We start from the raw sequence: 27524 nt of genomic DNA, 5'->3' as shown, positions 1-27524 counted from the left end.
AGTTCTTTATTCTTTTTTTAACCTTGTACTCATTATTCCTTTCCCACACTGCCCCCTGACACCTCCTCATCCCATAACTCTTTCCCTAGCTCAAGAGAAACTCTGCACCTCCCCAATACCCACACCTTCCAATTCCTTGAGCCTCATGTCTCTTGGGGGTTAAATGTGTCTTCTCTCACTGAGGCCAGATCAGGCTATCTTATGTTACATATGTGTTGGGGACATCATATCAGCTTTTGTATGCTGCTTAGTTATAGGTGCAGTGTTTGAGAATTCTTGATTGTCCATGTTAGTCAAGACTTCTGATCATCCTCTGGGTCACCCTCCTTCTCAGGATACTCCAATTATTCCCTAATTCAAACACAGTGGTCCCTGGCTTCTGTCCATTTTTGGATATAATATTTTTGTGTTTAAGATCAGAAAAAAAAACATTTCCCCCTTAGATCACTGACCAAACCTGGAAGAAGAACTGTACATACACACTGTATTTTGTCATGAATATGTACCTACTAGAAATCAGAAAATGTATTCTGATTTTTATCTTTGTGGATTCTTTAATTTATATTTAATCTGATTAATTGTTTGATTTGTGAGATGATTTCTATGTTTAACTCCTGTCTGTCCTGGAACTCATAACCTATATAAGGTTAAAGATTCAACTGCTGTAACATATGAATTTGATGTTACTAGGGAGGAAATCTCCATGAATGAATAATGTTGAATAAAATTTAATAACAATTTGAGAAATGTAGTTTTCCCAGAGGAAACTAAAGAGATGAATGAGTGCAAGATTATTATGGACAAGGTATACAAGGTTAGTAGATATACTACGTGTAGATATCACTAGCGGTTCCAGATAGAGTGATTCTAAAACTCTACATATGCACTAAAACCAAATAGTTGGTGGTTATATACCAACTTTATGTTTGACAGAATTCCTGAAATATTTATTCAGAAGTATGATTTCTCCCTGATCTTTTGGATAGAATTTCTGTCTGGTTTCATTAAAATGATGTAGATTTTGGGTGCAAAGATACATCCAAGCATCCCTGCACTCGATGCCAAGATGGAGAAGATTTCAACAGCAACCATAACCTTGCCCTTGGTGCTATGGTAGACAGGGAGGAAGGTGACCCAGACACTGCAGAACACTAGCATGCTGAAGGTCAAGAACTTGGCTTCATTGAATGTGTCAGGTAGATTCTTTGCCAAGAAAGCCATAGTGAAGCTTCCAAAGGCCAGGCAGGCCAAGTATCCCAGGACACAGTAGAATGCCACAATGGAGCCCTTGTTGCACACAATGATGATGTTGCCATGCTCAGAATGTTCATCAATGTCAACAAATGGTGGAGAAACTGCTAGCCAAATTGCACACAGAATACATTGCAACAAGGAACATGTAAGAATAATGTAGTTGGGTGCTCCAGATACTAGGAAGTTTCTTAACCTTCTTCCTGGGTCTGTGACTTTGAAAGCCAGAACCACAGTGATTGTTTTGGCGAGAACTGTGGAAACAGCCACAGTGAATACGATTCCAAATGTGATTTGCTGTAAGATACAGGTACCTCTATTAGGATGGCCAATGAAGAAAAAAGAGCACAGAAAACAGGACATGAGTGACATGATTAATATGTAGCTGAGGATTCTGTTATTGGCCTTCACAATAGGAGTGTCATGGTGCTTCATAAAGACCCAAAGTACCACAGCTGTGAAGGCAGACAAACAGAAGGCTATTAAGACAAGAGCCAGCCCCAAGGGATCTTCATAGCTTAGAAATGTCACAACTTTCTGAATGCACTTGTTCTTTTCTGTCTTGGCATACTGGTATTCTGGACAATTCACACACTGATCCATATCTGATGTCCAAAGAGATTTAGTTAGTACTACTTTAGAAACATTATTTACAAGGTATTTCAAGTAAGGGTGTTCATAGAAGCATGGCAATGTTGCCTTTGATGCTGACAATGTAATTTCGAGGGCATTGCTGCAAAACATTGCTATCCTTTCATAATGTTCATAAAGATGTAAGGAAAAATAATACCAAGAAATTATTTCTTTGTCTATTTAACTTTGTTGATTATATCATATTCAATGTTATCAGAAAGAAAAGATTTCCAAAACCAGTGTTTGTTCTATGTTGATATCAAGTTGAATATTGAACTGAGAGATGATACCTTCATAAACCAGACTTTTTTGGGTATATTTTATAAATACAAAACCTACACTCACTGTTTTCTGAGATAATTAACTGATTTATGAATTTATTCCTTGCGATATATTAGGACTCTGACTTTACTGCAGCAATACCTGTAATAGGTTCTTGATAATTCATTATCTCACAGTCATTGACATAGAAATAACACTCAATTGAACAGGTTTGCCTTGTGCATGTGTTCATATTTATAAGTATGTGTTCATGTAAAAGTAAAAATGACATTATTGAATTTAGGTGGTTAATTACATGATTCATAAGAAGGTAGAAAATGAGAGAAGATATAATATTGATGTTTGAAAAGTAGAAAACATTAAAAAAATAAACCGTTAGATGTCTCTTCATCTGGCAATAAATAAACAATAGTTCAGACTTCTGCTCCTGAGCTACACTAATATTAGCAATGAAGAAGAAATAGAAAACAAAATAAAAAAGAAACAAACAAACAAAAAAAACACTGTGTAAATACTTGGTACTAAGAAGTACTTCGCTTTGATCCCTTCTTCATTTGGAATGCTGAGCATTTTCATCCTTGCCTCACCTCCATTCCCTCAGTGCCTATGAATGTACTCAAGGATAAAATCAGTATTGAGATACAAATTCAGTAAAGTAACAGTGGAATCCTTGAGCAAGTATAGTAACCCAGGTTGTTTTTCCTTAAGCAATAACATCTCATTCTTAAGTTGTAATTCCCATCATGGCTAAAACATTAAGTGTGATTGTATTTTAAATTATTTTTTATGTCATTTCATAGTATGTTGTTGTGCTTCTTTGGTTTCCAGAATTCTTATCTAGAGCAATGCCTTTGTGGAGAGCTATTTGATAAGTTGTCTAAAACCTTAAGAAATTGGTTTAGCTCAAAAAAGAATGTTTTACTCTAGCAGAGAACCTAAGTTCAGATCCCAGGACTGTTTTCTCATGAGTGCATGTAAATTTTAACTACAGGAGTATTATTTCCTCTTATGTGTACCTGTACACATACATACATAGCAATTATTATAATGAAATGTTTTATGGAATTTTTGGAATTATTTGATGAAAATATTAATTATTTTGTTTTTAAATCTAAAAAAATTTCAGTATACTATTAGAAATTATTTTAGAGCATAGTGTAATGTTGGAATGCATGACTTCAAAAGAGACCTTCTGAGGACATTGCTTGGTTCTATTTCATGCATCATGGGAATTAAGTCAGATTGTAAACCTTAGCAACAAATGACTTAACTGCTATACCATCTCACAGGCATCATATGTCTTTTGATAATTTTAATTCATTATTTAAATTGAAAGGAAAAATAATTGAAAAGCTAACAACAAACTTTATGCATGTTGCCAATCCTAAATAATAATTTAATAATGAATGTGGATTGTAATGTGCTGAATATGAGTCTCATCATATATTCTAAATCATGGGTTATCCTTTATCCCTTGCTTTATCGACTCCTATCACATTTGGCTTTGAACATGATCCTCAGGATTTTACGTACTTAGCAGTTTCTCATAAATTTTCAAATACATTTATCTTCTATATTAATCATACAGAGAACATGGATTTTGTACCTAGCCATCTCATAACATAGTCCAGTAGATTTTCTATTATATTTATTCTTCATGTGCCCCTATATGTACATGGTGTGAATAATCATATACCATGATGGATGTATTGATGAAATTTAATTTTTTAAAAAAAGAGACTAAAATGTAATGTACATGGTTCTTTTTACAGTAGAATAATTATTGGAAAAAAAATCTTGAGTAGAATTCCCTCATATTGCAGTTCTTTTTCCTAAAGTATTTTTTTATGAAAATGTAATCTGCCATGAATTTTCTATGAGTCAATATGTGGTTCAATACACAAGTTATATGTGTTTGTTTGTTTGTTTGTTTTTGGCATGAGTTTGTTAATTATTTTTATATCTAAAACATATATTAGAAAAGTGATATATTTTATATTTACAGTTGCCTTTTAGTTGATTTTATAACCCCAGGAGGGGCACAAGAGTAATATATATTTGCAGGATTTTTCAGAGCATCAAACACTCACTTGTCTCATTAGAAATTTCATTTTCAGGGCATGGGCTACAAAGAAAACAGCAGGCTGCCATTCCCTCCTTCCAGATTTTTCTGAATCCAGGACTACAATCTGCACTGCACACAGAGGATGGCAACTGAGAAAAAAAATATACACACACTAATAATGAATTTTAGCTATTCCTTTTATGTTTTATATTAGTATATTAAGATTCAATGAGATTGTTTTATGTACACCAAATTATTGCCATTTCACCTGGTCTATTTTTATTTTTTCCCATCTTTATTAAATTGAATATTTCTTATTTGCATTTCGATTGTTATTCCCTTTCCCGGTTTCCGGGCCAACATCCCCCTAACCCCTCCCGCTGCCCGTCTTTATCGGTGTTCCCCTCCCCATCCTCCCCCCATTAACGCCCTCCCCCCAACAATGACATTCACTGGGGGTTCATTCTTGGCAGGACCAAGGGCTTCCCCTTCCACTGGTGCTCTTACTACGCTATTCATTGCTACCTATGAGGTTGGAGCCCAGGGTCAGTCCATGTATAATCTTTGGGTAGTGGCTTAGTCCTGGAAGCTCTGGTTGGTTGGCATTGTTGTTCATATGGGGTCTATTTTTAATGACCAGCTGTGAATAATGGAAATGTGTTGAAGAATTTGTAGATAATTCTCAATTTCTAGTTATTAAGAAAAAAAAGAGCTGATGGTGAGCTGTGTGTAAAAACTAGATATTACAACCTTCTTTTTTTTTAAAGTTAATTATTTTCAATTCTGCACGAAGTAATGTGAACAGACAGAGGGAACTTTAATTCAAATATTTTCTCAACCAACACTGGCCTGCCTTCATAAGTTTTTAGCATTTTCTTAACTGGCAATTGATATAAGATTGCATATCTCACTGTGGGCATTATTGCCAGTAAATAGTGTGCTTTTTAGATCTATGCCTTAGTTCCAGTCTGTAGATATCCATTCTTGTATTTCTCAGACTATAAACCATACATCAAATCACTCCTCACGTTCCTTATGATGTAATGTAATGAAAGCAATAGAGAAGCAAGTTAGTATTTGAAGACATTGAAAGAGGGACAGTGTGTCTTTTAATCTGATAAAAATATGATCTTGAATAAATTATCATTTTAAAGCATGAGAAATTTTATGTGAAAAAGTGGAATATGCAGATACTGGTTTAATATGGTTGAAAATAATAAAGTGCTAGGTAGTGACCTACAGGGTCTCACCATGAAGTACCCATAGATTAATTGGCAAAATACAGATCAGAGTATATCTTTCTCTTTTACACCTCACCATCATTTATGTTTACACTCTAATATTTTAAAGACTATTTTGAGTTACTGTCCTAGAAATGGCATACTTTTGTGCTTCAGGTTTATTTATTTTAAGTTAGTATCTCCATATCACACATGGCAGGATTAGACTTACAATATAGTACAGACTGATAAGTAAAAGTGATTTTTGCACCACTGCTCCTAAAGTGCTTGGATAAAAACATGAACCAATAAAACTACTTGTTATTTTATTTCTGATTTTCGTGGATAATAATTTTTTCTGTATATATTTTCAAGGTGTTTGTGAAAGAAAATATCATACCAATATATCTTCCTTCTGTTCTATCGCTTGTTTGATTTCTTTAACTCTGAATGAATTTTGGTCATGGTTAACAGCCTTTTCTGAATGTTTAAGGAAAATAATGCAATTCTATATTGTGCAATATATTACACTCAAATAATTTGCATATGTGGAACCATGCTTGCATCTCTGGATTTAATTCTCTCTGTTCTCAGAGTATGATCTTTGGTTGTGTGTTATATTCCTTTGTTAGATGTTTTAGTCAAGAATTATTCCATACTTATCAATCAATGATAATGTTATCTATTTTCCTTTTTTCTTATTACACATTTAAATGTTTACCTACAGTTTAATAAAGAAAAGTTCTCCTCTAGTATGTGAAAGATACTCCACATCTTCTGAAATTACCAAGGAATATTGTAAGATTAAAAAAGAAGCTTTTTGTCATTGATTTCATTTGGAGAATATTATAAAAATATTCAACTATAATTGAAACTTAATTTTTTTCTTTGGTTTGGTTGCTGTTGCTGCTGTATTTAATAGGTATTAGTAACTATTTCTTTGTCTGGTGTACTAGTCCTGTCTACTTATTCCTCTGAAATTTTGATCATCTAACTTAAAAGTGTGAAGGCGTTTTTTTAACTTTATGAAAAATTGATATTTCTGTGAATATGAATTTCTGAAATTGTATTCATTAGTGAACTTGGTATATGTCCTTCTATTTTATGGGAAAACATTTGTGAGTATAAGGACAAAGGTTAGAATTATGACTCTTAGTGTTTCATAACTGTAACATTAGTCTCACTAGTATCTATATATGTTCCAGAGGTTTAAGTTAAGGGAGGAGATTACTGTGTAATAACAACAATGATATGAAGAGAATATTGTTCACTTTAAAAAAAGAATATCAAACAGTGGTGAAGAACATTTTTATAGTCATTATATTTCAGAAAATGGTTCTGATGTGACAAACATATATTTATGCATGCATGAAATCTTTAGAGACTTATTAAAAATATGTTCAAAATGAAAAAAGGAAAGATAAAACAGGAGCCTCCAAATTGGTTCCTGATGTCATAAAATATTTCATTTCAATATTTTGCAGTGTTACTGCTGGGTAGCATAAATGAATAAGTTAGTACACACCCACCTTTTTACTTCCTATGGCCAAATCCATCATTTCTCCATATAAGAGAAAGGGTTCACCATGTGGAAAAGATGGGCTGAACTTTCCTATCTTCACCTTAATCTGAAGCTGTTGTGAGAAATTCTGAATATGAACAATGTCATAGTCTTCGTGCACTCTCTCTCTCTCTGTTTTAAAATCACTCTGTCCCCAAGAAGATTAGTAAAGTGGGTTTTTCTGAGAAAGGAGTTTAGCTGAAAGACAAGCATTGCACAAAAATGTACATACCATTCCTTCTAGTCATAAAATGTAAAATTATAATTTTGTAGTTAAGGCAACATCATTTAAAGAAAAAGAGAAAAATCATATAGTAATAGCAATTTGAGAAATGAAATTGGTTTTATGTGGAGGTCTTGAATTGAGCTATTTACATGGCAATAAAAATAGACTAATTTCCTTTCTTCTACATGCTGATTTCAAATTGAAACAGGATCACTTGTTGAAAATGCTGTCTTTTTTTCTACTGGATAGTGTTAGTTCCTTTGTCAAAGATGAAGTGAACATAGATGTGTGGGTTCATTTCTGGGTCATCAATTCTATTCCATTGATCTACCTGACTGATTCTTTCCTCACACCAGCCAGTATTTATTACTTTCTCTGTAATAAGGCTGGACTTTAGGGATGGTGGTTCACTCAGAAGTTCTTTAATTGTTGAGAGTAGTTTTTGCTATTCTTGTCTTTTTTTGTAATTCTTAATGAATATACAAATTTCTTTTTCTACCTCTGAAAAATTGACTTTGTATTTTCCAGAGTATTTATTTGAATCTCTTTATTGCTTTCAGCAAGGTGTCCATTATTACTATATAAATCCTGCTAATACATGTGCATGGGAGATATTTCTACCAACTGAGATCTTTTTCAATATATTTCTTCAGAGATTTGTATTTCTTGTCATATAGATCTTTCACATATTTGGTTAGAGTTACACCAAGGTATCTTGTATTAATTGTGACTATTGTGAAGGTTGTCATTTCCCTAATTTTATTCTCAGTCTGTTTAATCTTTGGGTAGAGGAAGTATACTGATTTGCTTGTGTTAATTTTATATCCAGGCAATTTGCTGTAGTTGTTTATGAGCTGTAGGAATTTTCCAGTGGAATTTTGTGGTCACTTAAGTATACTATCATATCATTTGCAAATACTGATATTTTAACTTATTTTTAATTTGCCTCTTTGACCTCTATTTGCTGCCTAATTGCTCTGGCTAGGACTTCAATTACTATATTGAAAAAAGAAGGAGAGAGTGGGCCAAGTGGATCAAGATCTTCCACCTAAAATCAAGTACATTGAAACTAATAGAAAAGAAATTGGTGAAGAACTTTAAACACATGGGCATAGGAGAAAATTTACTTTACAGAACACAAATAACATATGCTGAAGATCAAGAATGAACAAATGGTACCTCATAAAATTGCCAAGCTTCAATAGGAAAAAGGACATTGTCAGTAGAACAAAACATAAATAACTAATTGAGAAAAAAATCTTTTCCAATCCTATATCCAATATAGTATTGATACAAATATGTACAAAGACTTCAAGAAGTTAGGCTCCAGAGAATGAAATACACTTTAAAAGAATGTGCTACACAGTTCAAAAAAAAGAATTCTTGAGACACACCTGGGAAGCCAGAGGAGACTACTCTCTGCCCACATTTCAGACTCTAGAGGAAAACGCCTAGCCCCATCTGGACCCCCTGTGCACAGGGTCCCAGGCAAAGTCTGGGCAGGCCCTTCTGGTTGCTGCCCTCAGGGAGAGTTGAAACCAGGATCTGAGAAGCGACTCCAGGCTCTGTACAAGAGGTAAAACCAACTTTTCTGCTCCAAGTGACCTGCCTGGTGGACTCAGTAGTCACAGAGGCAAAATTCCTCCAGGACCCAGCACTTCCAGTTTCTAGCTGGAGCCTGAACCTCCCTGATCCAGACCCACAGCTCCATGCTCCCAAAACCCGTGGGAGAGAAAGCTCACCACCCAGAGAGGTGACCACTCCTGAAACTGCAGGGCAGGAGAGACATCCAGTACTGCCCACTCTTGTCCACATCCCTGTCCCACGAGGAAACTGTACAGGGCCTCTGGGAACAGGAAGATAGGGGCACTCAATGCTGAGGTCCAGACACCGCCATGATCTGAAAGGACCCGGGCAAACAGCTCCCTGCAACCAAATCCCATGGGAAGGAGAGCTAGAGCTTCAGAGGGGCAGACACACATGGGAAGCCAGAGGAGACTAGTCTCTGCCCACATTGCAGACTCTAGAGGAAAACGCTTGGTACCATCTGGGGCCTGTGTGTACAGGGTCCCGGGCAAAGGTGGGGCAGGCTCTTCTGGTTGCTGCACTCATAGAGAGCTGAAATCTGGCTCTGAGAAGCAACTCCCAGCCAGAGACCAGAGGTAAGTCCAAGTGACCTGCCTGGTGGACTCAGGAGACACACTCTCAGGAACACCTGAAGACCAGTAGACAAGAACGCCTACACACCTGAAAGCAGAATACTCTGTTCCCATAACTGGCTGAAAGAGAACAGGAAAACAGGTCTACAGCATTCTGGACACACAGACCTATAGGATGGTCTAAGCACTCTCAGAAATAGCAGAACAAGGTAACACCAGAGTCAACGAGATGGCAAGATGCAAGCACAGGAACCAAGCACCAGAAACCAAGACTACATAGCATCATCGGAGCCCACCTCTCCCACCAAAGCAAACACTGAATATTCAAACACACAAGAAAAACAAGATCTAGATTTAAAATCACATTTAATCATGATGATGGAGTACTTCAAGAAAAGACATAAGGAACTCCCTTAGAGAAAATCTGGAAAACACAAATAAACAGGGAGAAGCCTATAGAGAGGAAATGCAAAAATACCTGAAAGAATTATAGGAAAACACAATCAAACAGGTGAAGGAAATAAAAATGGAAATAGAAGCAATAAAGGAAGCACAGAGGGAGACAACCCTGGATAGAGAAAACCAAAGGAAGAAACAAGGAGCCGTAGATACAAGAATCATCAACAGAATGCAAGAGATAGAAGAGAGAATCTCAGGAGCAGAAGATTCCATAAAAATCATTGACACAACTTTCAGAGATAATGTAAAACAAAAAAAGCTAATGGCCCAAAACATACAGGAAATCCAGGACACAATGAGAAGAGCAAACCTAAGGATAATAGGTATAGAAGAGAGTGATGACTCACAACTCAGAGGACCAGTAAATATTTTTAAAAATTGATAGAAGAAAACTTCCCTAACCTAAAGAATTCCCATAAACATACAAGAAGCCTATAGAACTCCAAATTGATAGGACCAGAAAAGAAACTCCTCCTGCCACATAATAGTCAAACACCAAATGCAGAAAACAAAGAAAGAATATTAAAAGCAGTAAGGGAAAAATGTCAAGTGACATATAAAGGCAGAGCTATCAGAATCACACCAGACTTCCCAGCAGAGACTGTGATAGCCAGAAGATCCTGGACAGATTTCAGATGTCATAGAGACCCTAAGAGAACACAAATGCCAGCCCATTTTACTGTATTCTGCAAAACTCTCAACATAGATGGAGGAACCAAGATATTCCTTGACAAAACCAAATTTACACAAGATCTTTCTACAAATCCAGGCCTACAAAGGATAATAAATTGTAAAAACCCAACCCATGGAGGCAAGCTACACCATAGAAAAAGCAAGAAACTAATCATTCTGCAACAAAGCAAAGAGAAGACAAGCACCAACATAATCTCTCATCCAAACATGAATATAACAGGAAGCAACAATCACTATTCCTTAGTATCTTTCAACATCAGTGGACTAAATTCCCAAATAAAAAGACACAGATTAACAAACTGGATATGCAATGAAGACAGAACATTTTGATACCTACAGAAAACACACCTCAGAGGCAGACAGACATTAGCTCAAAGTAAAAGCTCCAAAACAACTTTCAAAGCAAATGGCCTGAAGAAGCAAGCTGGAGTAGCCATTCTAATATCGAATAAAATCGATTTTCAACCAAAAGTCATCAAAAAAGATAAAGAAGGACACTTCATATTCCTCAAAGGAAAAATCCACCAAGATGAACTCTCAATCCTAATATCTATGCTCCAAATACTAGGGCACCTACTTACATAAAGGAAACCTTACTAAAGCTCAAAGTACACATTGCACCTCACACAATAATAGGAGTTTTCAACATCCCACTCTCATCAATGGACAGATCATGGAAACAAAAATTAAACAGAGACATAGACAGACTAAGAGAAATCATGAACCAAATGGATTTAAAGATATTTATAGAACATTCTCTATTCTAAAACAAAAGGATATAACTTCTTCTCACCACCTCATGGTATTTTCTCCAAAATTGACCATATAATCAGTCATAAAACAGGCCTCACTAGATAGAGAAATATAGAAATAATTCCACGTGTCCTATCAGACCTCCACAGGCTAAAGCTGGTCCTCAATAACAATAAGGAAAGAATGGCCTCATATCCATGGAATGTGAACAATGCTCTCTACTCAATGACAACCTGCTCAAAGAAGAAATAAAGAGAGAATTTAATGAATTCTTAGAATTTAATGAATTCTTAGAATTTAATGAAAATGAAGGTACAACACACCCAAACTTGTGGGACACAATGAAAGCTGTGCCAAGAGGAAAACTGATACCTCTGAGTGCCTGCAGAAAGAAACAGGAGAAAGCATATATCAGCAGCTTGACAGTACACCTAAAAGCTCTAGAATAAAATGAAACAAGCATACCCAGGAGGAGTAGAAGGCAGGAAATAATCAAACTCAGAGCTGAAATCAACAAAGTAGAAACAAAAAGGACTATACTAAGAATTAACAGAACCAAAAGCTTGTTCTTTGAGAAAATCAACAAGATAGAAAAAAACCATTGGCCAGTCTAATCAGAGTACACACAGAGTGTCAAAATTAACAAAATCAGAAATGAAAAGGGAGACATAAGTACAGAGCCAGAGGAAATGAAAAAAAAAGCAAAAAAAAAAAGCAAACAAACATCAGATCCTACTACAAAAGCCTATATTCAACAAAACTTGAAAATCTGCAGGAAATGGACAATTTCCTAGAGAGATACCAGGTACCGAAGTTAAATCAGGAACAAATAACCCATAACACCTAAAGAAATAGAAGCAGTCATTAAAAGTCTCCCAACCAAAAAGTGCCCAGGTCAAGATGGGTTCCGTGCAGAATTCTATCAGACCTTAATAGAAGATCTCATACCAATACTATCCAAAGTATTCCACGAAATTGAAACAGATGAAGCGCTAACAAATTCCTTCTATGAAGCCACAATTACTCTTATACCTAAACCACACAAAGACCCAACAAAGAAAGAGAACTTCAGACCAATTTCCCTTACAAGAATTGAAGCAAAGATACTCAATAAAATTCTTGGGAACCGAATCATCAAAACAATCATCCATCATTATGAAATAGGCTTCATTCCAGGGATGCAGGGATGGTTTACTATATGGAAAATCATCCACACAATCCACTATATAAACAAACTGAAAGATAAAAACCACATGATCATTTCACTAGATGCAGAGAAAGCATTTGACAACATTCAACACCCCTTCATGATAAAAGTCCTGGAAAGAACAGAAACTCAAGGCCCATACCTAAACATCGTAAAAGCCATATACAGCAAACCAGAAACTAATATTAAACTACATGGAGAGAAAATTGAAGCAATCCCACTAACATCAGGGACTAGACAAGGCTGTCCACTCTCTCCCTACTTATTCAATATAGGTCTCGAAGTCCTAGCCAGAGCAATCAGACAACAAAAGGAGATCAAAGGGATATAGATTGAAAAGGAAGAAGTCAAAATACCACTGTTTGCAGACAATATGATTGTATACTTAAGTGATCCCAAAAGTTCTACTAGAGAACTACTAAACCTGATAAATACCTTCCGCAAAGTGACTGGGTATACAATTAACTCAAACAAATCAGTAGCCTTCCTCTACACAAAACAGAAACAATCCACGAAAGAAGTTAGGGAAGTGGTACCATTCATAATATTCCAAAATAATATAAAATCCCTCAATGTGACTTTAATCAAGTGAGTGAAAGATCTGTATGATAAGAACCTCAAGCCTCTGAAGAAAGAACTTGAAGATCTCAGAAGATGGAAAGATCTCCCATGCTCATGGATTGGCAGGAAGAATATAGTAAAAATGGCCATGTTACCAAAAGTGATATACAGAATCAGTGCAATCCTCATCAAAATTCCAACCCAATTCTTCATAGAGTTAGACAGAACAATTTGCACATTCATCTGCAATATCAAAAAATACAGGATAGCTCAAACTATCCTCAACAATATAAAGACCACCATGTGAATCACTATCCCTGAACTCAAGCAGTATCACAGAGCAATAGAGATAAAAACTGTATGGTATCGGTACAGAAACAGACAGATAGACCAGTGGAATAGACATGAAAACCCAGAAAGGAACCCACACATGTATGGTCACTTGATTTGTGACAAAGGAGACAACACTATGTAATGGGTAAAAGATAGAACTTTCAGCAAATGGTGCTGGTTCAACTGGAGGTCAGCATGGAGAAGAATGCAGATCGATCCATTCTTATCACCCTGTACAAAGATTAAGTCCAAATGGATCAAGGACCTCTACATCAAACCAGATACACTCAATCTAATAGAAGAAAAAGTGGAAAAGAATCTGGAACACATGGTTACTGGAGAAAATTTCCTAAACAAAACACCAATGGCTTATGCTCTAAGATCAAGAACTGACAAATGGTATCTCATGAAACTACAAAGCTTCTGGAACGTAAAGGACACTGTGGTTAGGACAAAACGGCAACCAACAGATTGGGAAAAGATATTTACCAATCCTACAACTGATAGTGGGCTTACATCCAAAATATACAGAGAACTCAAGAAGTTAGACAGCAGGGAGACAAATAACCCTATTAAAATATGTGGTTCAGAGCTAAAGAAAGAATTCACAGCTGAGGAATGCTGAATGGCTGAGAAACACTTAAGAAATGTTCAACATCTTTAGTCATAATGGAAATTCAAATCAAAACAACCCTGAGATTCCACCACACACCAGTGAGAATGGCTAAGATCAAAAGCTCAGGTGACAGTAGATGCTGGTGAGGATGTGGAGAATGAGGAACACTCTTCCATTGTTGGTGGAATTGCAGATTGGTACAACCATTCTGGAAATCAGTCTGGATGTTCCTCAGAAAATTGGACATTGAACTATCTGAGGACCCAGCTACACCTCTCTTGGGAATAAACCCAAAGCATACCCCAACATATAACAAAGACACATGCTCCAATATGTTCATAGCAGCCTTATTTATAATAGACAGAAGCTGGAAAGAAGCCAGATTCCCTTCAACAGAGGAATGGATACAGACAATGTGGTACATCTACACAATGAAATACTACTCCCCTATCAAAAACAATGACTTTATGAATTTCATAGGCAAACTGATGGTACTGAAAAACATCATCCTGAGTGAGGTATCCCAATCACAGACAAACACACATAGTATGCCCTCATTGATAACTGGATATTAGCCCAAATGCTCGAATTACCCTTGATGCACAGAACACATGAAACTCAACAAGAATGACCAAAATGTGAATGCTTCATTCCTTCTTTAAAAGGGGAAAAAGAATACCCTTGGGAGGGAATAGTGGGGCAAAGTTTAGAACAGAGGCTAAAGGAACACCCATTCAGAGCCTGCCCCACCTGTGGCCCATACATATACAGCCACCCAACTAGACAAGATGGATGAAGCAAAGAAGTGCAGGCTGACAGTAACCGGATGTAGATCTCTCCTGAGAGACACAGCCAGAATACAGCAAATACATAGGCTAATTGCAGCAGCAAACCACTGAACTGAGAATGGGACCCCCGTTGAAGGAATCTTAGAAAGGACTGAAAGAGCCTGAAGCGGCTCGAGACCCCATATGTACAACAATGCCAAGCAACCAGAACTTCCAGGCACTAAGCCACTACACAAAGACTATACATGGACTGATCATGTGCTCCAACTGCATAGGTAGCAATGAAAGCCTAGTAAGAGCACCAGTGGAAGGGGAAGCCTTTGGTCCTGCCAAGAGGAACCCCCAGTGAATGTGATTGTTGTGGGGAGGTCGGTAATGTGGGAGGATGGGGAGGGGAACACCCATATAGAATGGGAGCGGGAGGTGTTATGGGGATGTTGGCCCAGAAACCGGGAAAGGGAATAGCAGTTGAAATGTAAATAAGAAATACCCAAATTAATAAAGATGGAGAAAAAAATCTCAACTGAGGAATATCGAATACATGAGAAGCACCTAAAAATATTCATCATCCTTAGTCATCAGGTCAATGCAAATCAAAACAACTCTAAAATTCCACCCCACACAGGTCAGAATTTACAAGATTATATATTCAGGTAACAAAAGATTTTGGCAAGGCTGTGTAGAAGAGGAACATTCCTCCATTGTTGGTTGGATTGCCACCTGGTTCAACTACTCTGGATATCACTTGGGTGGCTCCTCCTATAATTGGTGTTAGTACTACCTGAGGTCCAAGTTATATCACTCCTGGACATATACCTTTAATGTTCTCCAACATATATCAATGACACGTGCTCCACTATGTTTAAAGTAGTTTATTTATAATAGCTAGAACATTAAAAAAATCCAACTATCTTTGAATAGAGGAGTGGATACAGAAAATGTGGTACACTTGCACAATTGAATACTACTCAGCTTTTAAAAACAATGTCTTCCTAAAATTCTTAAGTTAATGGAAATTGAAAATATCATCCTGAGTGATGTAACCAAATCACAAAATACTGTGCATGGTGTGCACTCATTTATAAGTAGCTATTTACCCAAAAGAATGGAATAATCAAAATACAATTCCCAGACCCCCTGAAACTCAGTAAGAAGGATGAACAAAGTGTGGCTGCTTTAGACCATCTTACATGGAGGAACAAAAACGCTCACCGGGGAAGTATTTTGATACATTTTGTAGCAGAATCTGATAGAAAGGCCATTTATAGATTATCACACCTGGGGAATCTATCCCATATACAGGTATCATCCCAGAAAATATTTTGGATGTCAGGAAGTACTTGTTGAGAAGAGCCTAATATAGCTGTCTCCTGAGAGCCTCTGCAAGAGCCTGTTATATACAGAGACAAATGCTTGTAGCCAACCTTTGAACTGAGAACAGGGTCCCCAATGTAGGAGTTAGAGAAAGTATTGAAGGAGCTGAAGAATTTGGCAACATTATAAGAAGAACAACACTATCAAGAGACCTTAAACCTCAGAAGTCCAAGGTTCGCAGGGATTCATCCACCATACCAAGAGTACAAATGGATGGACCAATGTCTCCAGTTGCAAATGTAACAGAGGATGGCTTTGTCAAACATCAATCCAAGGAGAACCCTTGGTCCTGTCAAGTCTTAATGCCTCAGTGTAAGGGAATGTCAGGTCGGGAAGCTGGGAGGTAGTGGGTGGTTGGGTGAGAGAGCAACTTTATAGAAGCTGGCTGAGGGTGGATGGGATATTGGGTTTCTGGTGGGGGAGTCAGAAAATGAGGATAATATTTAAAATGTAAATTAAAAATATCCTGTAAAAATATTCTATTCACAATATCTTTAATTACTCTCAGAAACCAAATGAGTTACCAGAGGCAATACTGTGGGCAGAATACTGGAGGACCTAATGAAAATCATTCCTTAGAATGATTTCCAAAAAAATTGATGAGTATATAGAAAAACTCGTATTCTCATCCTAGAGAAAATTCATGAAGAAGCAATGTTTATATTGAACATTGTAGGAGTATGCTGATGGATATGCATATGCTAACTAGGAAACTACACATTTTAATTGATAAACTGTGCCTTTGTTTTCCATTCCATTTATATAAGTCACTAAATTTCTTTTTCTTAAAAAATGTTCAGAAACCAATCTATTTTGGAAATTATTTCCTATTTCATTAAGTGTGTGCATTTGAGAGATTTTAAATGGCGATGCAATTGAAGACACGAACCATCATCTATTAGAAGAAACACTATATATCCCTGTCTCCATCTGCACCCAAAGCTAAGGTTCTCCTACAGCCTCCAGATCCATAACCTGCTCAGAGAGAGCTGGTCTTTCAGGAATGCACTCACTCCTAAGCCCACAAGTGAGTGCCCAGTTTTGCTATGATAACTGTACAAAGAAGGACCCTCGAGAACCACATAGGGCATAGGAACCATGGAGGAGCCTGTGATAGGATCCTTCTGGCCTGCAAGTCTTAGATACCCCAGCAGAGAAGAAAAAGAAAATTCATGTTTAAAAACACATTTCATGATAATGATATAAGGCTTTAAGAAGGACAAAAATAACTCCCATTAAAAAATACAGAAGAACACAATTAACAAGCATTAGCCCTAAAAGAGAAAACAGAAAAATCCCTTAAAGAGTTATTGGGAAACACAACCAATATGGTGAAGGAACTGAACAAAACCATCCAGGTTCTAAAAATAAAAATAGAAACAATAAGAAATCACAAAAGAAGACAACCCTGGATATAGAAATCCTAAGAAAGTGATCTGGAGTCATAGGCATATGATTCACCAATGAAATACAAGAGATAGAAGCAAGAATCTGAGGGGCAGAAGATACTGTAGAAAATATTGACATAATAGTCAAAAACAATGCAAAATATAAAAAGGCCCTAACCCAGAAAATTCAGGAAACCCAGGAAACCATGAGAAGATCAACACTAAGGATAATACATATAGAAGACAGTGAGGATTCCCAAATTAAAGGGCCAGTAAATATCTTCAACAAAATTATAGGGGAAAACTTGGCTAACCCAAAAACAGAGATCCCTAAGGAACATACAAGAAGCCTACAGAACTCCAAGTAGATTGGACAAGAAATATGTCTTAAAACACCAAAACCACAAAACAAAGACAGATTATTAAAATCAGTAAGGAAAAATAGTCAAGTAACATATAAAGACAGATCTATCAGTATTATGTGAGGCTTCTCAATAGAACGATCAATGCTAGGAGACCCTGGGCACAAGCCATACAGACCCTGTGAGACGAGAAATGTGAGCAAGGATACTATACCCAGCAAAAATCTCAATTAACAAAGATGGAGAAACCAAGACATTCCATAAAAAAACCAGATTTACACAATATCTTTTAACAAATCCAGGCTTACAATGAAAATAGATGGAAAACTGCAACACAAGTCAGGAAACTGCACTCTGGGATAACCAAGAAAGTAATCTTCATTTGACAAGCCAAAAATAAGATGGCCATACAAACATATTTCCACTTCTATCAACAAAAATAACAGGGAAGAACAATCACTGCTTCCTAATGTCTCTTATCAAGGTACTCAATTCCCCAATTAAAAGATATAGACTAGCATAGTGAATACATGAACAGGATTCCGCATTTTACTGTATAGAGGAAACACACTTCAGTGACAAAATCAGCCTGTACCTCAGAGTAAAAGGCTGGAAAACAAGGCCAAGCAAATGATCACAAGAAAAAAACTGGAGTAGCGATTCTAATATTTACTACAATCAACTTTCAACCAAAAGTTATCAAAAAAGTTAAGGAAGGCCATTTCTTCTACATCAAAGGAAAAACCAACCAAGATGAACTCTCAATTCTGAACATTTGTGCTCTAAATGCCATGGAACACACTATCATTAAATAAATTTACTAAAGCTAAATCATTCCTTGTATCACAAACAATAATAGTCAGACTTTAACACTGTACTCCCATCAATGGACAGATCCTCAAAACAGAAATTAAAGAGAGACACATTGAAACTCACAGAAGTTATGAACCAAATGGAATGAAAGATATCTGTAAAATACTTCATCCTAAAACAAAAAGAATATACCTTCTTCTCAGGATCTCATGGAACCTTCTCCAAAACTGACCATATAATCATTCATAAAAGAGGCCTCAACAGATAGAAGAAGATTGAAATAATCCCATGCATCCAATCAGATCACCATGGACTAAGGCTGGTCTTCAAAAAACAAACAAACGAACAAACAAACAAACAAAAAACAGGAAGCCCACATGCACATGAAAGATGAACAACACTATATTAAATGATAACTTGGTCACGAAAGAAATAAAGAAATTAAAATCTTTTGAGAATGTAATGGAAAAAAGGTACAATGTACCAAAATATTTTGGGCACAAAGAGCACAGTGCTAAGAGGAGATCTCATAGCTGGAGTGACTTAAAAAAAAGCAGAGCTAGCAGATTGACAGAGGTTGACAGCACACAAGAAAGCTCAAGAACAAGGGAAATAAATACACTCAAGAGGAATAGACAAAGGAAAAATCCAACTCAGGGCTGAAATCAACCAAGTAGAAACAAAAAGAACTATACAAGGATTAAACAAAACCAGGAGCTATTTCTTTGAGAAAAGCAACAAGATATACCTAAGCCGTTAGCCAGACTGTCCAATGAGCACAGAGACAGCATCCCAATTTACAAAATCAGAAATTAAAAGGGTGATATAAGAGAAACTGAAGAATTTAAAAAACCATCAGATCCTACTATAAAACCTATATTCCCCAAAACACGTAATTCTCTATGAGATGGAAAATGAGAGAGGTTGGGAGGGTGGGATCATCTTCATAGAATTAGGGAGAGGGCGGTTGGAAGTGAATGAAAGGATAACGTTTGAAATGTAAAGACAGAAAATATCCAATAAAAACAGGAAAAAGAATGAAACACTACCTTCAAGCAGTGAGTACTTGCTATTTTCCTATTTCTTATTTCCTCGTTATCAACTTCTTGCAGATTATTTTCATGGAGTGCATGTGCCATGGCATATACTGCATTGTATATACTATGACTCTTATCATTAAAGGCCATGTGAAACTTCTGTCCTGTTAGCCATTCCAATGAGGCGTTGGATGAAAAGTTCCTCAATATTTTACAGTTAGATGCTGAGATTTCATAGCTAAAGTATTTCCACTCTGGTATTAATAGATTTAAATCTCTGCTTCTGAGATGGTACCGTGTCTCTGCAAAATTTTTAAATCCAGAAATTTCACCATGGTTCTGTAGAAATGCCAGAGAGCCATAGAATGTGCCATGAGTTAAGTCTCTCTCACTTGTCGGGAAATCCAACTCTGATTTGGTGATCCAAATCCTCTGCATAACTGGAGATTTCCACATTCTGAAGCTCAATTCAGTAATACTCTCTGTTTCCCCATAAATGATAATAACATTTGTGGATGACATCACAATTTGTTTGTAGTACATTTCATTTTTATAATCAAATGAAAACTCATTGCTTTTCATCATATTCACAAAGGCAAAGCAAACTTCCTTGTTTTGGGTCTCTTTTCTTAATTCTAACAGAAATTGATTGCCTTCATCATTATCTGAGATGAGAAGGCCAACCCAGTTCCAGTTGAAGTAAAGTATGAAGGAGACCATTGCCAATGCTAGTGATGTGTCCTTTGGGGTCATCTGATAGAGATTGGGAAATTGGTCATTATCACTGAAGATGGTTTGGAAAGGTCCATAGGAAATCTGGAGGAACTACAATACAGAGAGCAGCATGAGTTATAGTTCACTTAAAAACATGTAATCATATTTACTCACAAACAGTTGATTATCTCTGACTTTTCCTCTCATCATTGATTCAAATGAGCAAAAGTGGAAGACTGATACATCTACTTTTAATGGGAACAGCAAGCATAGCTGTTTGAAAAAGATATAACAAAACATATTTGTATGTTATAATGACTTCTGTTCTGTCATACCGTTTTTGTCTTGATGTCTGTGTATTCAATGTTTGGAGAAATTTTAATATATTTACAACTTGTAGATATTTGGCTAATTTTTTTCAAAAAGTCATTTATGCCTCAATACAGAAATACTTCCTGTACTATTTAACAGGAAAATTTGATATATAATACTTCTTTAGTTTTTAGGAACACATATTTTTTTTTAATTTTTTATTAATTTGAGTATTTCTTTTTTCTTTCTTTTTTTTTCTTTTTTTTTTTTTTTCGGAGCTGGGGACCGAACCCAGGGCCTTGCGGTTGCTAGGCAAGCGCTCTACCACTGAGCCAAATCCCCAACCCCAACTTGAGTATTTCTTATTTACATTTCGAATGTTATTCCCTTTCCCAGTTCCCAGGCCAACATCCCCCAACCCCTCCCCCTGCCCGTCTTTATGGGTGTTCCCCTCCCCATCCTCCCCCCATTACCGCCCTCCCCGCAACAATCACATTCACTGGGGGTTCAGTCTTAGCAGGACCAAGGGCTTCCCCTTCCACCTGTGATCTTACTAGGCTATTCATTGCTACCTATGAGGTCAGAGTCCAGGGTCAGTCCATGTATAGACTTTAGGTAGTGGCTTAGTCCCTGGAAGCTCTGGTTGTTTGGCATTATTGTTCATATGGGGTCTCAAGCCCCTTCAAGCTCTTTCAGTCCTTTCTAATACTTATTCCTTCAACGGGGGTCCCGTTCTCAGTTCAGTGGTTTGCTGTTGGCATCAGCCTATGTATTTGCCATATTCTGGCTGTGTCTCTCAGGAGAGATCTACATCCAGTTACTGTCAGCCTGCACTTCTTTGCTTCATCCATATTATCTAGTTTGGTGGAGATATATATATATATATATATATATATATATATATATATATATATGTATGTATGCATGTATGTATATGTATGTACGTATGTATGTATGTATGTATGTATATATATATATTGGCCACACATGGGGCAGGCTCTTAATGGGTGTTCCTTTAGTCTCTGTTCTAAACTTTGCCTCACTATTCCCTGCCAAGGGTATTTTTGTTCCCCTTTTAAAGAAGGAGTGAAGCACTAGATAACCAAACAATTTTGCTGCAAAATATATTAGACTCGTAAGTTGTATTTCTTCATGCAATTAGACAGAAACAAAGTTAGATTGAATGGAGTTATCTCTAAAATACAAAGTATATTATAATGATGGAAAAATAATCATTTGGAAAGATACGAAAGAAGGAGTCATCAGAACCACATAACCCCTCTTTCTTAGAAAAGTTCACTTATGAATGTCCACTCTTGTATCTTATGAGGAGGAAGTTAATGAAAAGCAAGATAAGACATAGCAAAATGTAAATAAATGTAAATGTTAGTAAAATGGCTAACATAACAAATTGTTATGACCTTCCAGGCTAAAAATGGTTTGTCCTCATGCCTTTGGAAAAAAAGTATTCCAGATAATTAAAAGTTGACTTATAGAGAAAATGTTTGTAAAATAAAATTCTGATTCATCACAGTTCATCACTGATAACTAAACTTATAACACCACTATGATGGTAAGTGATAAATGTGTTATTTGAAATGTTAACAATGATATCTAAACTAAAGATGAAGATAGCAGATATCTGGGGATAGAGATAATATTTTCTAGTTTTTGGAACAACATCAATAAATCATTGGTTAATGAGATTTTTATAAATTAAGAAACATTCTGACTGCTAGTCAGTCAAGGCTGTAAGTTTCTCACTGACACCATGCCAGACTCAGTTCTTTGTGGTATCCTCTATTCTTCCTTTCTGGAATCTGTCAAATTCAGGGAGTCACGCCTAGTAGAAGGTCTATCATATCTCTGATTAGGAAGTACTGTTGAACTATATAGATTGATATCAGTACAAGTACAACCTCATCTATTAATTTTCATAATATCTATTAAAGTCTCCCAAAGAAAAATGATGTGAAGAATTCCTTGCCTATGATAACTCACACATGGAAATAAGAAGGTGTCCAAGTTGCTGAAAAGTGTTATAGATGTCCTCCAAACCATTCCTGTGAGCAGAAATGAGCACACAGTCTCTTCATTACACATATAATTAGGAAAGGGCTTATAAAATTTTTCTTTATATATATGGAGTGCAGTATTTCCATCACAATAGCTCAAAGTATGTTTTATAACCAAAGACATATTTGGTAAAAGTTTATGATTCCTGTTGATTTCATCCAATGAAAAGGCTAATGCCAAGGTATATTTGTTGGTTTTAGTTCTTTTTCTGTAAAACAGCAGTTTTTATTATGGACAGATGTTTATATATGATCAATTATACTCAATATAAGTACCATTCTGTACTGGATATTTCTGCATCTGACTTGTAAAGAAGGAAACAGCTGTCTTTCATTGTGATATTGAGTTGACATGATAACCTAGAAAATAACAAACACTTCAAAAGCTCATGTCAGTGTGTCTCCCATAAATAAGATATTGTATTTACATCCTTTACAGAGAGGATATCCATCTTTGCTTTTCAGTGTTTGACTAGAAAGGAAAGAAAAAACAAAAGATATGGACAAAACATATGTAGCTGGAGTCATGTGGATTAGTCCCTCGGAGCATTGGTTGTTTGGCACTGTTGCTCTTATGGGGTTGCAAGCCCCTTCAGCACTTTCAGTCCTTTCTCTAATCTTCTAACTGGGATCCCACTCTCAGTTCAATTTTTAGTTGCTAGCATTCACCTCTGTATTTGACATGCTCTGTATGTGCCTCTCAGGAGACAGCTATATTACTTTTCTGTCAGCATGCACTTCTTAGCTTCATCAATTTTATCTGAGTGTTTTATAAGATACTTTACTACATGCTATACTCACTTCAAATGTGCAGCTATACACTTGTACCAGGTACTTAGGGCAGTAATTAAGGGTTTGCCCTACCACCCAAGCAACATTCACCTACTTTCTATTTACAAAGGACTGTGATATACTCACTCTGGGTACTTCTCATCATTATAACTTAATTTATAGTACATGTCTTTGACAACCTTTCCAGTTACAATAAAATAATGCTAGCATCCTACTGAGAACAAGGAAAATAAATAAATTGCAGGGATACTTGTATTTTCCAGTATTATATGTTTATAATATAGAAGAAATTTTGATGTAATATGTTCATTTTTTTTGTAATTAAAGTGGGCCACAAGACAGTGTGAGTGAAATAATGCTACATTGTGTTTATGTTTATGTAATGAATAATATCTCCAATGTCATCCTTGTCATTTAATATAATCTGATCTATAAACAGCAAACATATTTCTCTATATTTAGTGATTAAATTTGAGGTAAATACAATTAGGTTTTCATCAAAAATTGTATCTCTTTTTTGTTTTCATTCTATATTCTATAAAATTGGCAATTTTACGATGTTCTCTATTACCACACACAAAATTTTCAATTAAACATTTTACTAATATAAAAAAGTAACTTAAGAATAAAACTTATGCAGTGCTCAAACTACTTCCTTCAGTGAAATTTTAGGAAACATCAGTTACTTAAGCTGTCTGTGTAGCCTAGCATTCTAAAGGGCTATGTTTTAAAACAACTCTCAGCAACTCACTAAAATGATTATTGATATCACATTGGTAATATGTGAACCTATATGTTCTAACATAACTGCAAAAAGTCTCTTAAGATATAAATATCATAAAGGGATCAAAGATTAACCAACATAGACATGCAAAAAAGTAGACATGTTTCTAAAACAATGACAAAAATCTAATCTGTTCTCAAATTTTACAACTGTCCCACTCCACAAATGTAACCTATGCCTGTGAGAAGGGACATAAGCCATCACCACTGTTATTGATAGCCTCACTATACCAAGAATGTAAACATATCATTTAATTCCATATGTTTCAAATATATTTTACTCAAAAGACAGAGTGCCAAACTGTGGTTTATAAAAGACAAAAGCCAGTGATTGTACATGAATACTGTAAAGCACACAGTCACAGGTCTTTCTGATTTTATCTTTTAAAGCAAATGGATGTCTTGCCCTCTAATGAGCTAAATATTCCATGCTCATTACGTGCAAACATATACATCCATATATTCATATGAAATACGAATTTCTGAGTGTAAAGATCTTCTCTTTCCAAAATTGATGAAGCATTGTAGGCAAGAAGTGACCACATGCAATGAAATTGAAAGGGTTAGTTTGCATGTATGTAAAGTTTTTGATAACCAGAGGCACCATGAATATTACTGGAATCAGCATATGCTCTAGGAGAAAGATATTGATGGAAGAATTGTAAGCAGAATTTATGATCATTTATTTGCAAGTACTTGGGATAAAACATTATGGCATCAAATTCAATAAGTCATCACTCTCTAGTGTGAAACATAAACTGTTTTTAGGAGGGATTTAAGTGAAAGATCCATGTAGATATTCCTTTATTCCTAAACTTCCAGTTATTAAGTAAGAAAAACAATACTTTCACTGGAATAATTAAAAGGAGAAAATAGGATTGGATCTGTAAAATAATTAAGCTTGTTTTGTGGTGTTCAGACTAAGAAACATGGCAAAAAACTCAATGATTTACCTAACATTCATATTCAGAACACTCAAGAAATATGGAAGATGTCATTTACATTGAAAATAAAAATGCACTTACAGGACATTCAAAGTCTCATTGAAATAATCTTTCTCCACAGGCAACTGAACTGCTCCAATGATGAAAGCACAACTTATATCCAATTTTTTTTCCTTGACTTTACTCAAATTTATTCTCCAAAAGCACCTGGGATCAATGAAATTTGCCATGAGAAGTGGAAGGTTGAGGAGGAAAAATACTACCATCAAAATAAACATATTTTTCCTGACTTAAACCTAGGCAGTGTGGCTTGTGATGTGCGGTGCCTATCAGCACATCAAATTTCTACCATCTTTTATTACTCTGTGTAAAGAAGTGATTGCATATTCATGAATCATTTTGTTTTTCCAGACTGCTTCTGAGCCCTGGAGGAAGGTTAAGCACTTTCTTGCCTGGAGCTCTGCAACTGGTGACTACAGCTCATGTAACACAGATTGGTAAATACTTTGGAGAATTATTCATTCTCAGTCTCCATGATATCAGTCATGTTTCTTAATGCATGAAAGGAAGTATTTGTTCTTATTTGGTTGTGGAAGTTTTTAAGCAGGTTATTATATAGACACATTTAGAAATGATGTCAGTGAATTGTATCAGAACATTCACAGTGAGAAATCCAGTAATGGTACAATTAGAGCTACTGGAGACACACAGAACATTGTATTACAAGGTACAAGACAGGGATAGGCAGTATCATGTTTATACAGACCATGCACAATATTGACTATGTCACACCAGTGGAACAAACAGAGTATCAAAACAATGCCTCTACTTCCATTTTCTTAAAAATCAATAAACAACCTAAGGCAGAAATATATTCAAGTTAATTCTATCCAAAATTATTCAGTTCTTCACTGTTCCACAGATAATTTGCATGATAAAGATTGTATACTTAAGTTTCAAGAATATCCAGAGAGGATGTCATGATCTGTGCATTCTTCCTTTTTTCTTTCTTTCCCTTGGTCATTATAATTATTTACTTTTCAATTTTTATCCCCCTTCCCAGTTTCTCCTCTACAAATCCCTATCCCATCTGCTTCTCCTGTCTCTCTGAGGGTTCTGATCCATAAACCCCACACAATCCTGGCCCAGTTCCTTAGCATTCCCGTACACTGCATCATGGAGCCCCCATAGGAGTAAGGGATACCCTCACCAGCTATGCTTGATAAGGCACTCCTCTACTAAAATTCCAGCTGTAGCTATGGGACTCCAATTTGTACTCTTAAGTTGGTAGTTTAGTCCCTTTAACTCTACATTCTAAACATTCAATACTAATGAAAAAGTAATGTAATCTAAATATTGGAATTCAAAATCATGATTTCCACCCTGATTCTCATGCTTTTTTTTCAATTTAAAAACTTGTGCTGTCCAACCTATTCTACATTACCTTTATTTTTCTGCATATTTTTGTCCATTTTCAATGCAGTAGTAGCTGTGAGGAAGTATTGTTTGGAAACATCTTTTTTTGTATCTTAGAAGCAACTAGTGACTAGGAAGCAACACTGTGTTCTAGTGTTACAAGTCTATAGGACCATCATGATAGATGAAGAAGAAAAGTGTTATATTTTTCTTGTGGTAGGTGACTCCTAGAAAACAGGAGTTTTGCACAAGAGAACACTTTCATATGTTAATTAACTTGCTATAACTCTATACAAAATATCTGCAAAATATTAGCAAAACATCAACATAGAAATATACCAGTTAAGTGGAGATGGTCAAGAAGTTTGACTCCTACTTGAAGACCTCATGGCTATTGATGGTTTCTGAGAGTAACTATCAGATTTCCTTAAGATTTCCACATTTTAGAGATTCTTCATATACCTGTGCCCTAGTCATATACTAGCTTCTCTAAATATACTTATAGATTTTGTTGTTATTATTTTGTTTAAGGAACACAAGAAATTCAGTGGGAACTGTGGTGGATGCTTAAGAAAAGAAAGGAAGAGGAAACAATAATTTATAGATGAGTAAAATATGCATGCCCATGTAAATCACTCAAATATCTTAAATAGTTTATATTGTGAATCTAAAAATTAAATATGTTAATTTGTGTTGAAATAAGTTAA

The 27524-nt window shown here is 35.8% G+C and overlaps 1 long non-coding RNA gene and 1 pseudogene across 1 annotated transcript; one reads left to right on the top strand and one right to left on the bottom strand.

Moving 5' to 3' along the window:
- Positions 955-25679, bottom strand: Vom2r-ps84 (vomeronasal 2 receptor, pseudogene 84; annotated as a pseudogene).
- On the top strand, positions 25626-27524 carry LOC134479826 (uncharacterized). The gene is made up of 2 exons (XR_010053577.1): positions 25626-25898; positions 27349-27524. It is a non-coding gene; the product is annotated as an uncharacterized LOC134479826 (long non-coding RNA).

The sequence above is a fragment of the Rattus norvegicus genome, chromosome 7 (assembly GCF_036323735.1).
Source record: "Rattus norvegicus strain BN/NHsdMcwi chromosome 7, GRCr8, whole genome shotgun sequence".
Lineage (NCBI taxonomy): Eukaryota > Metazoa > Chordata > Mammalia > Rodentia > Muridae > Rattus > Rattus norvegicus.
This window is presented reverse-complemented; position numbering and strand designations above follow the sequence as displayed.